This window comes from Vollenhovia emeryi, unplaced genomic scaffold (genome assembly GCF_000949405.1).
Source record: "Vollenhovia emeryi isolate VEMERY1.0 unplaced genomic scaffold, V.emery_V1.0 DF939120.1, whole genome shotgun sequence".
Taxonomy (NCBI): Eukaryota; Metazoa; Arthropoda; class Insecta; order Hymenoptera; family Formicidae; genus Vollenhovia; species Vollenhovia emeryi.
In genome coordinates, this window is record NW_011967246.1 from 437,044 (window position 1) to 454,830 (window position 17,787).

At 45.9% G+C, this 17,787-nt stretch overlaps 1 protein-coding gene across 14 annotated transcripts in view; it reads right to left on the bottom strand.

Moving 5' to 3' along the window:
- The window catches only part of LOC105570389, a 92,779-nt gene extending 77,247 nt beyond the window's left edge, over nt 1-15,532 (bottom strand). For 6 of the 14 annotated variants that reach the window (XM_012027547.1, XM_012027543.1, XM_012027540.1 and 3 more), the window contains exon 1: nt 12,076-15,532. The gene's annotated coding sequence lies outside the window, so the exon portion shown is untranslated. The remainder of the gene's footprint in view (nt 1-12,075) is intronic. The other 8 variants (XM_012027546.1, XM_012027545.1, XM_012027537.1 and 5 more) reach the window with 7 other exon arrangements.
- Between the last annotated feature and the right edge of the window lie 2,255 nt (nt 15,533-17,787).

Here is a 17,787-nt window from a genome sequence, read left to right on the forward strand (position 1 = left end):
AGAGAGAGAGAGAGAGAGATAGACGGAGAAGAAGATAAAAGAAGTTATTATGAGCCTGTGGCGAGCTCTCTCTAAGGTCGTTACCATAACGTAAATGTACAACTCACAAAAGAGTATTATTAAATAACTAGTGAGGAGAAAGAAAACTGCGGCAGTACAATACCACGAATGAAGAGAATATAAGAAAAATCGCAAAATGTATATGCGAGTATGTATCGCAGAATCGCAGTTGTTATTTAAAATACATAAAGTAATATCCTCCTATTGAACTGAAGTACCGCTAAGCGGTTAAAAGAGGAATTGTGCATCTTGAAAGTCTACTTTTGAATGGTAAAAGCGTTAGGGCCGTGAATATTACAAAGGCAGAGTATTTCTCCAAAATAGCAATAAAACAAGTTCTGCGAAGGCTTACGATAATACTCTGATTCTATTGGACATTTGTATTATCTTTGTGACAATTATCTCCTTCTCGCTTAGTTTCTTTTGCGAACATATTTGTCGTCATTATCACGCGACGGCGTCTATCAGACTTGTAACGAACAAAACGCTACACCCTTTCTTACCCCGATAGATAAGGCAATAAGCACGACTCCGGAAGGAATGCGCTAATCCAGGATTCCGTTTAATCTGGATTCCGATCCTGAGCAGCCTCATAGCTCAGATAGGTCGATGGACAAAGGAGGAAAATATTGACTATAGCCGTGGTAGAATCATTTGAAAAGTATCTTGAATAACAACGAAGTACAACGCACAAAAAGAACGAGCGCAGGCTGCAAGTATATTTGACTCCGTTGGAAGCGCCTTTGTATAACTGCTATCAGAATTCTAGGCAAATATACAAGCAATTTATATCAGCAATCTGTGTCATCGGATTTATTTCAACGTTCTGAAGTATCTATTAGTAATATCGATAACTCAACCATTTGTAGAAGATATCGTATTCGTTGCAGAGTTTCGCTGCAATTTGAGAACGTAATATGCGATACCTGAGAAACTTTCAAATAACGAGAATAAGCTCCCGTGGTTGAGAGTGTACCGGGCTTCTTTTCCCCGTGGGTCATAGAACGGCTAGAACGGCTAGAAAAGCGAGAAAACAGGAAATCGTGTATCTTCAATATTTATCTTCGCGAAAACCGCGCAGGGACGAAAGATATTTTCAGTGGAAAAATAACGGAAATATAAGTTTGTACAGTTTTATTTAAATTGTGCCGCGTGTTATTAAAACACCGGGTCGGTTAAACTAGAATAGGTTGTCTCTCCGCTTATACACCGTTTCCTAGTCTGCTCTAAAGGATTAAACGAAACGTTCTTGCGCATTAAAGCTGCGTTCGATCGCAATTTATTATCTGTATTCATATATCCATCGTCGAGGACGCATGAAGAAGATCGATGGTTCCCCGTCGGAAGAGATTGGATTTTTTTCTATATAAATGCGATCGTTTTGCGGCATCGTTCATCTTGAGACTATAGACTGAAACGTATTGTTGTATAAAAGGCGGACCTAGTCGACATTAATCGATGCGTTTTCCAATTCCTTTAATTAATATCACAGCGAGAATTAATTTCCGATTGCGTTTAACAATTCATTCGCTTTATATATTAGTTCAGTGTTTTTAGTGTACTCGTAAACTGAGGACACGACAAAGTAGCGGAAATAATAATGAGCTGCGTGGAAGGGAGAATTACAAATAGTGTAATTGTTTTGTAATTTTGTTAACCGGTAGAGATGCAGATATTATCATTACATTGCGCGTGTTTACCCGTTATTTCCATTAAATCGGCCGAACACGAAAGCCAAATCATTAATTATAAAGAGTATCGAATGTAATCGTTGTGGCCTGTGTCGCCAATTAATCCCGCGGCATAACTGGCTAAGTTTGCAAGTGGAATTTTGTAACGACGTAGCTCACTTAAATCGCGTCCAACCCGTCCGCGGACTTACGAGAATTCGAGAATGGCGGTCTACATAGTTTCATTACGTGCAAAAGCTCTCAGGTGTATGCATTTCCTTGAGTTATTTCGCAAAACTTCCAACAACGCCGAGTGTCACTTGCACGTACAAAGGATGGCACGCAACCCTCTTTGAAACTCGCCGCGACATATATACACAAAGTAAAATAGACATAAAGACGATAAAGTATCCATATATAAATATAGCTGTACTATATAAAGTTGTAAAATATTCTCGCCTCTGCTTTACGCGGTACCTCCCCTCACGGCGAAAAGAAAGTGAGAGACGTGACTCAGAACTGAAATTGCAGTTGCACTGCTTGACTTGAAAATTTCAAAGAGCGTACACTAGTGTGGAACGTATCACCTTCCGGTTAACCGCGCTGGGAAACACTGGGTGGGAAAGTGAAAGACGGATGCGGGATAAAAAGAAAGGTATGTGTCATTTTTGTTTCCCTGGTGCGCGGGAAATTGGGAAAAATTTCGTCCGAGGCCGCGGGCGGATACGGGAGAGACGCACGATACGATTTATCGTCGGAGCGCACAGGCGGGAGAAAAGGTGAGGAGGGCACGAACGTCTAGGCGGGCTCCATAGAGTTCTCCCTCGCGTGCTATAGATCACCAGCTCGCTAAGATTACAGCCATACGTAAGCTCCTCGACAAGCGGTATAATTTTCTGACGTCCACGGCTAGGTGCGATCTAGCGACGTTTACTTGACGGACACAACGCGGATATTCGCCATATGAGACCGTGCGAAACGCGCAAAGGCAGTTCCTTAACGGTCGACAAACGTTCGCCTGATCGATACACCATGATATGCTTTACCTTGTCCGATGCCGAGACCCAATCGCGATAACGATTCTGATTGCGCACGGTAATGCAAGTAGCAGTAACTGTTCATATTAATATTAAATATTCGATACAGGGACACGTAGTCTGATTGCGGCCGAAGAGAAGTGAGAAGTTTTCAACCAGATAATGACAATAACGAACAAGCGTGACACCGTCGGTGCGACGTATTTATAACAGTTTCTCGCGCGTGTCTGGGTATCGGGGATTTCAGCTTGCTTGGGACCGCGGTAAATTATCGGAAGATCGGAGAGATACGTGGTAGCGTTGAGGTCGGCAGATTGCATGTGATCGATGGCTGACGCACTGGACGCGATTAAAATTTTTCGAATGCACCGCGCCTTCGTAAACGGGCAGTTCCGAATATCGTCACGCGCGCACAAATAATGCAAATACCACGCTGCAAGAGTATTATCGCGGCGCATCAGGCGTATCTATTGTTTTCTCGCGACAGGTATGTACGTCAGTCGGATAAGCGGAACGGTCGCGATTGAATTTCTTTCTAAACGCATCGGCAGGATGACTGCGTCTCAACATTTTTCCTTCCGCAGGAATAAAAGTCGCAGATTGTAAAATTGTAAACGCAAAATAATTGTAGATCAAGCGTAATTAAATCACGAGGGGGCAGGCTCGACATTCTTTTTTTCGTTTTTCCTTCGTTCCATTTTAGCTTGCAGCTTTTTACGATGGCGCAAAGGGCGAAACAATACGAATGCGCATACGGCACGAGTGCCGCCACGGGACTCAACGTAACACATCAGGCATTTTCGAGGGAGAAATAAAAACGGCTGGACCGGACGTGTCGGAGCGAGCGCTTTTAATTTTCGCTTTTCCACGCCGTTTATCGCCGCCACGATATCGCGCTGGTCGCGATTTCTTCTCGTCACCGCGGTATCGCGCCGCGCCGCGTCATTAGACGGTAACGTGGTAACGTCGTTACGACGGTATCGCGACGCGGGGCGCAAGGATAAAAGGAATACGACGGTGCCAACCGCTCCAATCGCTAAAGCCCGATCTACAATGAGACAGAAGTCAGTTATCAGAAGACATAAGCGAGTTATAAGTCTGTTATAAGATATTCACAAGTCGAAACGCGGCAATCACGAGAAGATTGCCAAAATCCAATCCTTCTGACTTATAGCTCATACGTAGCTTATGATTGACCACTCAGAGCCAACCATATGCTTGCCATTTTTATCGAGAGCGCCAAGTCACCCAAGACATCTGGCTTTGGACTTATACTAGTAGTTATATTCCGAAATATTTATGTGAGAAAAATTTGTACTTGCTGACAATTTATAGTATATGCGTGTAAGTATAACCATAAACTTTTAAGTAAAATATTTCTACAAAGAAACATTTCAGAACCTAACTTTGATCCTAGATATTTTTTAAGTATTGTTCAATAAAACCATGTTTAACCAAACTTGTTTAACGATGGAAATCGCTGCATCCAACGAGAATATTGATGATTTGGAACTCGTCAAGTTTGTTGAGGCAAATGATAGCCCATAAATTTTCTCGTCTCTGATTGGCTAGTTTGTAGTGACTTAGGACACATTGTGGATCAACATTTTTCTTTATGATTTCCAACTTACGGTTTATGATTTCTGACTACTGACTTCTGTCTCATTGTAGACCGGGCTTAATACATCTGCGCTCTCGCAGGTTTTTCCCGTTCGGTGAAAGACGCCGAAGTTCGCGGGCGCGGTTCCGTCATCTTCGGGGATGGTGAGAACGATAATAGGCTCTGTCTACGTCGCGCGTCCCCATTCTTCCTGCGTCCCCAACCGGGGAAGATTAATCATCCCCTGATATCAGTGTCAACCTTACGAATTAGCCTCGCGGGCCCTCGTCCGACTTTCTTCATGCAGATTCCATATGACTGCTCGCGACCGGGATTTTTATACGGATATCCGAAAACGCGGTTATTAAAGCAAAAATTCTATTGTCGAACGTGTCCTATTGTTACGGAAATGCGCCTTCATAAGTACGCGGGATTATGTAGGAGAATGTAAAGCTGTTTTAGTAAAAGCTGAATGACATTGATTCTGAACATATCCTTATCGCAGAGCAGTAATGCAAGTTCTTCTTTCACCAATTAATTAACGCAAGTTAATTAATTGCTTTTGCGATTTTACTTTACGATTTATTATTAAAAACTCAGTGGTCGAATTGGTGAGACGCCCGCCTAGAGAGTAAGGGAAGTCCAGGTTCAAACCCTGGCTGAGGTAATATTTTTCGCAATAAATTTTCTGCATTAAAAACACTGGCCGGTTAATGTCGACTGAAAAGCTTGATTATTAATAAATTGCGATTGAAATTATTATTTTTTTAATAAGAGAACTGTTTCTTCAATATTTGGCAAGCTATTACTGCACCCACAGAAAAAATTTCCGAATCCAATGCTATTACACTTGAATGTATCATAAAATAGGATCGATATAGCGCCAATCATATTAATTATCACAGAGAAAGGAATATTTTAATCTAAAATAAAAAATTCTAAAATCTAGAATCGTCTTTTGTCGAATACCGCGATGCCAACTTCGTACGTTGTAGGATGGAGGGAAAATTTATTTTAAACGTAAAAATAAAAATAAACTTATATAAATGTAAATTTAATTGTAAATAAAATCAATAATTCTTATTCTGCTCTATCGAATTGAAAAAGATTGACTTACTATATTGAGTCAAGAGTAACTTATATAAATGTAAATTTAAATGTAAATTTATATAAGTTACTCTTGGCTCAATATAGTAAATCAATCTTTTTCAATTCGATAGAGCAGAATAAGAGTTATTGATTTTATTTTGATATTGTCTTATTTTTACACTAAACGAAGTTGTGAGAAATATAAATGCGCCAAGACTATTTTTCGTTTCAGTAACAAAAATCCTTTCTGAAGGTGTGTCTTTAGACTTTAAACTTCCGTGGAGGAATCACTGTTATCGTTATCCATTCTCACAGTGCATTAACTGTCTAAATAGCACAGCACGATGCCTGTCGGACCGACGTTTAACAGCATTACAGATAATTGAAAAGTGATAGAATCGTGCTGATTAGTACGTGCTCGATTGGCAGTATTAACTTGCACGTTCGTGATAGGAGAGTGCACTTTCGTTGCACCGTTTCTCGCTTAGGGATGCAACTCGCAGCTTTCACCGCGCGAGCACTGACGGGTCTCCCCGTTTCGAATCCTGCGCCCTCGGGCGTAGTTATGTTATAACGAGTCAGTTGTGCTTTTGTGCGCAATGTAATTGTTTTAGGCGACAACGGCAAATGCATACTCGCGAGATGTAACGACGCGGAAAAAGAAAGGGACGAACGGCGAGGGGAACGAGAGGTCAACAATGCAATCTGTGGAATTCGCGCATGGTACTCCCGAACAACGTGGCCTGGGTCCCTTTGATCTTTCGAGTCATTCTCATAACACCATTCTCATAACACGGAAAAACAACTCGGGTTATAGCGCGTCCTGAAGACAAACACGTGGTCAGAAATACGGGGTATCTGCGTTCAATTGCGTCTCCCTTCGGCCAGCGGATTTTAGAAGATGAGTTGTGTAACGACACTACACTGAAAAAAAACCATCTGGTTGCATTAATTAGAAATCTGGTAGATTCAACCAGACGTCTGTTAGAAAAAGGACGAATCAGAATTTCTTTAGGATTTACTAGATGTATAGTGAAGTCTACCAAGCTTCTGGTTATGAAATATCGAGCTCTATTGTGTGACTAAAACTTTTGGTTTAAACCAAAATACATTCTATGTATCATGCATGTCTTGTTGATACAATCAAAGCATTTTCCTCAGTGTAGCATTCATATTTATACCGAAATAAAATATAAAGTTCCAATTTCACGGAGCTATATCTAAAGTTGCTTATATAAGCTTGTATAAGTGACATTAGTGACAACGAGCTTAAATCTCGGTGCGATAATAGTGCAAAAATATTTTCTGATTTACAACAATGAATTTCGCGCATTTTTGTAGCGTCGAAAATATAACGCAGTACGCGGTTAAATTTTTCGACATTCCCGCTATCTATAGAATTCTTCGCGTATAAAAAAACTAAACTCATAGATAGATCGAGATCAAATGCCTTTTAGCACGGAATAATCATGAATATCTCATTTTTTTTAACTCTATTGCAGAGCGTGTTATAAACTACACTTTCATAAATTCCAAGCATACTGAGTTTGGGACCTGTAATGCGCTTTCGCGCAATAAATTCACAATGGCGAGTTTCGTGGTTGAATACGAAATCAATGGAAACTTTTCAAATATCAACGTATATCTGTTAGAGACACGACGAGCGATGCGTTTATACCGACGTACATTGAAATCTCGTCAATACACATCTTCTGTGCCACCAGATCCAATTCGTTTGCTGCCGAATTATTAATTTACCAAACTAATTGCATTATCCGATAATTTATTGGGCTGGAAAAGCACCTTGTTAATTTTCTCTTAATATTTTATTATAAAGTCAGAGAAGGGACGCAGAAGGGAAGAAGAGAGAGAGAGAGAGAGAGAGAGAGAGAGAGAGAAAAGTAAAATAAAGAAGAAGCACTTTATCCTTATTATGGCAAATGATATTAGCTATATAAAGAGTTATGACACAAATTACGGCCGTATAGTCAAAATTCATGACTCCAAGGCGCCGGAAGTTCCAAAAGAGATGTAATATCGTGATAATAAGAAATGTGATTTTACGCCGACGGGACAATTTGGGATCGTTCGAAATCGGTAGGTTTAATTTGCGTATAGCCTATTGTGACCGCTGCGATAGTCATAAAGTTCTCGTTCGTAACAATACCCAATTCGCAGCAATAAAATTACGATAATGGAATATTCGGATTAACGGCGGCGGGTATGAATTCGACATTTGTCTGGGATCTGCAATGATAGAATCGACGAAGTTACGACGCGGCGCTTAGAACGCAAGGTAAACAGCGAGCAGTAAATAAAGCGATATTGATTTTGCAGGACGTGTTGTTGCAACTGGGCGACTGGAAATGCATTTCATGGAAAACATTTCCATAGAAAAAAAAATACAGTTACAGAGGTTCTCTTGGGATTTGCGAATATAAATTGGAAGATGAAATCGCGCAGTGGCGTTCTCCGGCGTGACGTTAAAATTAAGGAAACGTCACTTGCAATTAGTCCTGACGCGAATTAGAAGAAATGGTTGCTCTCGAAGGCAGGTGGGCTCTGAATCTTTAATGACTTGGTGTCGGATTTTTTTAAGAGTCGCTTAAAAACGCCACTATCTGACAGTCGTAATATCGCAAAGATGAATTGCTGCTGAAATTGAACGTGCCGTTGCGCCATCGGTTTTCTGCGCTAATAAAAATAAAAGTGCGGGGCGACGTTTTCTCAAATAATTGAGCGATTTTCCGATGGCCGATACGTAGTTACATCGATGGCTCGTTACGTCCGCTGTCGGTATCTGCTTTTATAAAATTAAATAACGTAGTGGCATCGTATAACAAGGGATGAAACTCGAATGATAGGACACCGCTATGATTCGCGTGTCTTAAGTAAGTACGGTTTTCAGCTTACGATACGACGGAGTGAGATAAAGGGTAGCTGTCGACAAACGGATTATTCTGCGGTGAAAGTGTTCCGGAAACGGTAATTACGAAATATGCAGCGGCGAGCTTGTCTTCATCATGGAGAGACCACTGAGATCTTTCCGGAGGGAGATTAAGAAAGGGATCCAAGAAAATGGGCCACGACTGTCACGATCGTTGACACTCTAGTGATTCTCGCGAAGTTGCAAAAATAATAGTAAACTTCAGGGCTGAGACACGAACACATTTATTCCTCGAGAAAATGTCGCCTTCGATTTTAGCAAAATACCCCGTGCAGAGCACAAGTAGAACGTGACAGCGAAGAATATTTTAAGTCGAGTATAATTGTTCAAAATGGAGGACCTCAGAGCGACCTGGGAAACGGCATAAGCAGTGGAGTAGAAAAGTTCGAGAAGCAAAAAAAGGGGGGACTCTTCGTCTGCGGGATAAACTTCCAATGTCTCCGCAACAAATTGTGTTCCCAGCAGGCATAATGATATATCTTCATTCCTACGTTCCTGGCATTACTACAGAAACTACCTTATTCGCGCAAAAAAGGATCAAGATGCCATTGCGAGTGGCCTATGGACTAGTTCGTAATTATTCGCCATTGGAGGGCATCATTTTATAGACAATCTCTCGATGAAGCAAGCCAGGACCTCGTATCTGGGTTGATTGAATGTTGCCCGACTGATTACCCTCCAATTATGTGCGCGACGTACAGATGAATTAAATGAAAATCTCGTGAAAATAATGATTCGCCTGTAATCATTAATCAATGTCAGAAGGATTTGAATATATATCTTTTAAACGATGCACAAGCTTTGCTCCACATCAGACTGTAATGCTGTGAGAGAAGATGAAGAAGATCTTTTACACGAGAAATTTGCAATCTCGGCCGCGAGTTTCTGGCGAGCGGATCGTTGAACGTATCTCGAGTACAAAGTCACTCGGCCTTGGTAAGGGAGACTGCTTTTTCGAAGGTGAGTAGCAGTCTCGAACGATCGACGAGAGAACAGGGAGACTGCGCCTGGAGGAGGAGATAAAGCAGGATGGCGATCGAGCGAAGTGTCGAAGGGTTGAACAAGAGATGGGAGAGCGAGGCGGATCGGCCGCTACAATGAAAGAAAGAAAAGGATACGGTGAGGGAGGCAGGGAGAAGAGTCAAGATAGTGGAGAAGAAGGCACGGGAGAAGAGGAGAGGGCGGAGCAGCCAGAGCGAGATGGACAGACGCATCAACGAACGGGAGAGAATAAGGGAGAGAAGTACGGGGTGGGAGAGGAGTCAATGACTCATGAACTTTTCGCATCGATTGCAAATATTTAAAGCACGAGGTCAGAGAGGAGTGACAAGGCGGTACGAAATTCAATTTCGTACATTTCGTTCAACATGTCCCGGTCGACTCGACGGACAGGTTTGTTCGCGCTTCGGGAAACAACGGGAGACTGGACATAATGTCGCGATTGACCGCTCACAACGTCGTCGTCGACGTCGCCGTCGTCATCGAACGCCTGACGTCGCATACAGACGAGCGGCGTTTAACGCGGCGCGAAGTTTGCAACTCAATTTTCATCATGGTGACGCCTACGTCTTCTCTCGCCACTTTGTCGCGTCTTCGATCGATAAATACTCGTGAATGCGAACGCCAACGTAGACAATTCGGACGCACACGTGTCCGTGGCGGTATCTTGATTCTCGCACAATTGTGACATTATGCCCCACTGTTTCCCGGGGCGGAACTGCGCGTTCGCGCCCACGCTGATCTCGACGGAAAAATTTCGACGATTTGAGCAGAATCGTTGAGTATTATGCAACGGAATGTAACGGCCAGCAGTAATTAGCAGTTCCGCTGAAATTGCATCGATTTGCTCCCGGGCCGCCGGTCACGCATTAATGAACGCGAATCGAACGATTAAATGTCGTAATTCCTCGAGAAACGCTATTGAATTTTAATTACTAATTTGCTCGGCTCGGAAAGCGTGTTATTCGCCCGCCGCGTTTTTAACGTGTCGTACGAAAGTAACGCGATGCCGTTCACGGCACCGCTAGCAAAACTGCTCCGGCAATCTGCATATTACTTGTCGCGATGTCGCGATATCACGATATCATACGTCGCATTACTTTGTTGCCCCTCCTAGGATTTGCATGAAACATTAGGGATCGAAACACCATCAAAGCCATCACGACAAGCCTTTGGACACGCACAACCGAGCTTCGACGGTCACATTTGCGAATCCGGAAATGTGTCAACAAATGTGTGTCGGCACGCGCGTGTTCGCACACTTTTGGCATCAAAGATTATTGGCGAGTATTGCATACAACGTCGCCATGTGTTTGCTACATTTCTAGAACCTTTTTCCTACGAACATTGAATCAAGTCGATCAGAAGACCTAGCTGTCTCGCTAAGTGCTATTCCGCTCCAACTTGTCGCTAGCATTCGTGTAATAGAGAGATCTCCCGTTCGAGCAAACCGGGCTGATACGTAATTGAGATCAACGATGTGGAAAGACCAGGTGAACGGCGACAAAAGGAAACGACCGAAAAAGGAACGAGCGAAGATATCAACGGGAATTCGCGCGGAGATCGCGGTTATACTCTGCCCACAAATTACAATTTAACGCGCATGGTGCCGATTGGCGCCTCTAACTTGGAGAAAATAGCGCGTAGTAGACCTTATTCTCGCTTCGTAGAAAAGCCCTGCGTTTAAAGGCGAGCTTCCCGAGCTTGGCAGAAACGACAGCAACTTGTTACGCCGGAACTTGTTACGTCACGTTGTAAAATGCTCGTCTACGCTGAACTTGGACTTGTTACGCAATTTGCGCGATTAAGATAAAACACAGGTAAAGTTTATAACGGGGTAATTAGCAGCTCATTAAAAGAGACGACATTAAATTAGTTCGCAGGCAATGGTATTTAACGCGCGATTCGAGAAGTTATGTATTACATCGCGAGCAAGCAGAGTGGCGGCGGCGACGCGTTACGCGATTCGTTTACACTTGCGCTCCTTTCCACCGAGAATCGTGCGCCGTTATTCCTACATTTTTCTTATTGTCGGAACAATAGATATATTGTGCGAATGATATTCTTGTTCGCGGACGTTACGGCGCGGCGCCCGAAGGCGAGCACGACAATGACAAATGTATGGAGCTCCATTGTGAGAACCTATTGTACACGCGCGCGGCAATAATCGGCCGCGGTACACCTCGTTTTGTTCTCCGCCCCGGTTTTGTGACTGCGGGGGAAAATGTTGGATGGATGACAGATCGGGGGAGGTCGGCGTGTGTATCGCACATGTATCGCATGCACGCAGGCCAGATAAAAGTCGCACCGAGCCAAGAGGCGTGTCACGTTACGTACTCGAAAGCGTTACGCTTGAATTCCCTTACAATCGCAATTACACCGAGGTTTAAACCTTTCGACGAGTTATATATCAAATGTCAACGGCGACGCACACACGTAGTTTAAGCCGCTTTGGACTATGAAAGCCTCCCCCTTCGATTTTTCACTGTATTAAATATCGCAGCCAACAATTGCCACGAAGCGAACGGTACAATTTAATTAAATCTACCTGCCGATGTCAGAAGCAACTTTACTTTATGATCGCGGCTACAAAAGGGTTGACAATACCGGGAATATCGAATTACCACCATGGAAACTGTTTGGACAAATTGAAAACTGAAATCGTTCTCTTACCTTCGAAACGGGAAAAACGGGCGCCCTCGTTTTCACTCCTTTCCGAGAAGGAGATTTAATACCTTATCAAACCAGGTACAATCACTGCCGAGCATCCGTAGCACTCTACACATAGATACAGTTTATAGGCCGTTTTCCAAGAGCTTCTTCGTTGTCGATACTTAAGAGAGGTAGATTATTTAACGGGGGGACTACAGACGAACCAACTTTTAACATTTATAATAATTGAACGTGGAAACTTTAACACGACGATTAAATAGTAATTGACAACATTCGTTTGGTCGTTAAGCGTCACCTTTCCTCTCTCCTCTGCGCGCCGGCTCTTACGCCTCTACATCATCTTCGTCAACGACGTACATGTATATACACGTATACATACATATATGTATACATTTATAGATTTCTCTTATACGGCGATATATCTCTCAAACTTGGAACAAACGGTAAATTTTATAATCACACTCCACACAAATTAGTATTATTATACATATATATATATATTCAGAAGAGGATTATAATATTAATAGGATCTCTTTTTTTTTATTATTGACGATGACGTTATCGCGTTAGATCAGCACAGACCAGTTTGTAATTCATCGAGCACTCTCGCGCCCGATTTTATCCACTCGATATGTCACGAGATATCGCTCATTCCACGATGCTGGGCCCCTACGTGTATCCAACTGGATTCGCGTATTCTCTTCTCCTGGTTACTCCAGTTTCGCGACACTACACGATCCTCTTTCTCTCTCTCTCTCTCTCTAGCGCTTTTTTTTCAACAACACTGGTGGAACAACACTGAGATTTCGAAGCACTCTTCAACCTGATTCTCCTCTCGTGTGTCACGATTCTCTCTCGCGCACTCTCTCGCCGGAGAAATCTCTAGATGCTTACGACGGATCGCGGTATCCACTGAAAGCACAAACACGTGTCGGTCGATGTGCCGTCGTCTCATAATTCGCCCACGCCGGAAGCGACAATTGTCCTCGTCTTTCTCCGACGGCCGGCATGTGTGCACGCATCTCACTCTCGGCTTTATCGCCGGCTTGACGCCGGCCTTAGGAAGGAAGCTCGTTGTCGCCGCGATCGCGTGCGGAACGTTTAAGCGGCAACGTGCCACGAGAAGGTAAGACGGATAGGTTCGCGGGATTCGATCTTCCCTCGTGCAATATTTTACTTCCGAGCATGGAACTTGAAGTATACGTGTACACCAGTTTGTCCCGAAGAGATGTTAATAGACAGATGGGCCTGTTAGAGCGTTTTAATATTTCAAGCTGAATGCGCCCCGCTCTGATAACCTACGGGAAATGTTTCGCGTGTAATTTCATCATCAAGAACTCGGTAACTTCCGTTACGAAGGGGGTGAGCATTGAATCTCGCGTAATCAAGAAAGTTCTGAGAATTATTTTATTACTTCGTCCATTCGATCGTGGAAGTTACGAGATTAGCACATTTGCATTTCGCTTCATTTTGAGAGACTTACGACCAAGTTCGCGTTTGTAACTTGATAGTTTACGTTATTGCAAACAGGCTTCAAGAGGGGAAGATAACAGTCCCTTGAACCGGAAAACTAACTTCCTCGAAATAAATAACTAGATTCTGGTCTCCCTCCGTTGGCTGTTTCTTCGTAATTGTTATGTTAATTCCAAAGTAATTAACTGCAGTCGCGGCGGTGGGAATAAAAATGTTGGTGGCCAAGCGATCTCTGTTTACCTAAGATTTACAGTATCGCTTCTTTTTATACTTGGCCGATAAACTGAGCATTCCATTTTATATTCCCGTCCTATCTCGCGGCTATACTGAAGTCTATGGAAAGTTCATTGACGAGCGCAGTGCCCATTATGTAGATTGCTTTTTACACTATTTTAGAAAAATACGCGACACTAAAGAATCCCTCGCGATTAAAAATAAACGCCGCCGCGTGAATTAAACAGCGCGTTATAGCGTATTGATTGGGAGAGCGTTAATCCAAGATGTATTAGTCCATTATATAACGCGGCTATACCGATACTGAATCAAGTTCCACGAAACTTTTCGCATGCTATACACACACACACGTCGGTACTTTAATTAGGAAAATTGCATGCTGACTTTATCAATTCTATACACTTCGTCGGAGTTTCGAGAATTTATTATCGTACACGGGGTATTAATTTCCGAAAGGCAAAACCGTGGAATTTTATTATGTTTGATTGGGAAAACAGCCGGAAGCTACTAGTTCGATAAGGGTGCAGGTAGTGAAGATATAGCCCCGTTACAACAAGGGATTCTCGTGGCACGCCGAAATTGCCTTGCCGGGCTTTATTTTGCGCACACTGTGCGAATCTGGGAAGCCTATCATCTGTTTGTCTAACGTATCGATCCTTGCCGGTATAATCGGCCAATATTTTTCCGATAAAATGGAACGTATATATATATATCTACCCTTATTGTTTTTCTCCGCTCAGATTGGAATTTTGAATACCGATTATGCAAAATTTCTAGTCGATACAGAGTATTAGAAATTATTTATAAACCGTAATGCATCCTGTGAATTAATAAATCTCTCATTTATGCGCGAATTAGTAGCAAACGGTTTAAAAGTTTTCGCAGGGGAAAAAAATTCAGTCGGCGAGAGTCGCTCGCGTATCGAATTTCAATCTTCCGACTTTAATTATTAATTAAACGCTGATCGATTTCGTATGTATATCACCGGGTCGTAGGCCGCGGCCAGCCGGGTATACTCTAATTTTCTTAGTTTCTTTATACATCGAGAAGGGAAGTATCCGAGAGGGAAAATGCGCGCACGTATCGTCCGCGCACTCACGAATCTCCCACGCGAAAGAGTTTTCACGCCTGTCCGCGCGAGTTCTCACGCGAGTTCCCGAGGAGACGGGAGGAACGGAGCGTTCGTTCGGCGGGCTCGATCGTACGAGGCCCTCACGCGAGAAGCACACGCACGCCGCCGCGTGGAGCACACGCCGCTGCTCACTCCCGGGGTCCCTTCGATCACCAGCGCACGCTATCCCGCAGTGCGAAAAGCCCTTTTTTCCCCCCCGCACGTTGGGACGCACGCACGCGCGCGCACGCACCGCCGACGAAGACGGCGACGCATCGCCGTCGGAGTTGACGCGCACGGTAGAGCCTCCTCTCTCGCTCTCTCTCTCTCTCCACGCCTTAAAATCCTGAGCGTCGGGGCGTGCTGCGGAGCCAAGGCGAGGAGTCGATCACTCCGCGAGGCCGTTCACTCCGCGCCTTCGCCGGACTGTCGTTGACGCTCGGGCTGCCGGCGACGGCGGGACGCCACTCGACGGCGGCGGCGACGCCGGCACTTCCTCGCTACCATTATCCACACCTCGTCGCGGGGTCCTTGTCGCGGGGGGAGAGCCGGGCGCGCGCGTCCCCGTGCCCTTATATTCGAGGGGGAAAAAACACGGCGCGCGCGGCCGATGGTCGTCGCCTGTGCGGCGTGGCGTCGCGACGCCAGGCGAAACGAGGCGAGGCGAGGCGAGGCGAGGCGAGGCGAGGCGACGCGACGTGGCGCGCCGTGCGACGCGAGTGGAAACGGATCGACGAGAGGGCGGCCGCCTCTCCTTCACGGTCTACGCGCGCAGCGGGAAGGCCGTGTAGGCCGTGTTAAGCACGGCACTCGCTACTGCCGGCTGGTACAACGTGTACCTCCGCTACTAACCTAGCGTGCCCGTCCTCCCGCGTCTCTACGCCCCGTTCCCGCCGTCGTTCCTTCCCACCACTACCGCGCAACCACCCCCGCGGACCCTCTCGCCGCGACTACCTGGCCAAACCCACCCTTTCCCTCGCGGCTCTCACCCCCTCCCCCGTACTCGCCCGTACTACAGCGCCGATCAACCCCCAGGGCGCACGGACCACCACCCCTGCCGAGACGCGAGACGTCACTGCGCATGGCGCGCAGTGCTGTGCTCTACCCGCGGTACGCCCGGGCGAAAGGGGATTTTCTCTCGCGGACATCACACGCGGACTTATATCTCTCCCCCCTTTTTGTCTTTTTAAACGTACCTCCGCGCTATCCTTGAACTGATAAATTTATGTACGCGCAACGGAATGTGTCGTGTGATTTATGCCGGAGGAAGGTATTTTGTGAGGGAGGGATCGACGAGCCCCGGATCGTGCGATCTATAATCTCCCCCTCGCGCGATTATCCCGCTCCGACCTCCTGCGCATCTCTCGCGTTCATTTCTATTATGTTTACGTCTATTTTTTCCTTTAAACACAATGCTAGAGGCGCCTCCGCGTCCGTGGGAAATATACCGTCTCTCAGAAATTCACGGCGCTACATGAAGAATGTTAAAGCAGAGAGCTATGCATTCGAGCTCGTGGAATTTTCATGACTCCGCCGTGTATCGCGCGTGATGAATAAGTATTGCGCGCGCTGGCTGAAAGGAAACTTCTTTCTTATAGCTGGAAAACGAAAAAGACCGGCGCGCGCGCGCCGGACGAATAGCGTTATCAAAACCAGATCACGATGCATTGCGTCGTTGGCGTGCCGCGACGGCGATATATCGATCGAGACGCCGCGCGAAATTGCGTACGCCGGCATTCGCGCGCCGGCGATTTGCGAGAGATAAAGGTTCGCGCCGAGTACGAGGCGAGGGTGCGAGAGCCCACCCCCTTTTCGGCGGTCGACTTATCTCTCTCGTTCCCGCTCGTTCGCGCGTATCTCTCCGGGTCACTCCGGATCACTCCGGAAGATCGCTCGGCGCGATCTCGGGGAGGAATCACGCCTCTCGCGTGCGGGGGGGGGGGGCGAGTAAACGGAATGGCGACGGCACGTTCGCCGAAAGGAAGCGCAAGGTACGATGACACGCACGGCGCCGCCACGCGGCGATATTCAACCAGTGGCGGAATGGTGGATGTTGACCTACGAGCCAGCCAGCCAGCCAGTCAAGCCAGCCAGACAATCCGAATGAATCCTGGTGACTCGGTGACCGATCTGCCGCAATCCGCCGGCAAGGCCGGAGGCTGCCGTCTGAGCTCTGGCGCCCCTGGGGAGACCTAGGTGGATTTGATGGTGAAGATACAAGGTGCGTCGGGCGGAAGAGCCAAGCGGCGGAGAGTGCCGGACGGTGCACAAGGGGGACGGCCGTGTTTGCACGGCGCCGAGAGGAAAAGGAAGAAGAGAACGGGAAACGTGAAGAGGAATGAGGGAGAGATGTAGAGAAAGAGGGGATGGAAAGGCAGAAAGAAAAGGTCGCGATGGTCGGAGAGAGATGGCACACACGGTAGCAGCCACCACGTCGTATACCAACGCCACTTCATATTGATTTTCCCGGAGGGGGGTGGGTGGAGGGAAGGGTTTGGAATGGTGGAGGAGAGAAAGAGAGAGAGAGAGCGCGCACGCGAGAGAAGGTGGAGGAGCGTCCAAGGTGGAGAGACGGAGAGAGGAGCCGAGAGGTAGGAAGGGACGGAGCGAACGGTTCTTCGTCGTTAACCACCGTGGCTAACCCCTAAGGTTGAGTCCGGGGAAAATGGCGGGCCGGGCCGGGCCGGGCCGGGCCAGGCCGAGCGTCGGTACGGCATAAAATACGTATGCGCTTTACCGAGGCGGCACTGCACGCGCGCACAGCGCAGGATAAAAGCCAGAAGCGGGCCTGAATCTGTCGCGGCAAAAATGTGTACAGGAATAGAAGGGTTTGCTTTCACGCGAATGATTTCGACCGCGGTAACGGTACGGTAGATATCTAGTGTGTTTACATC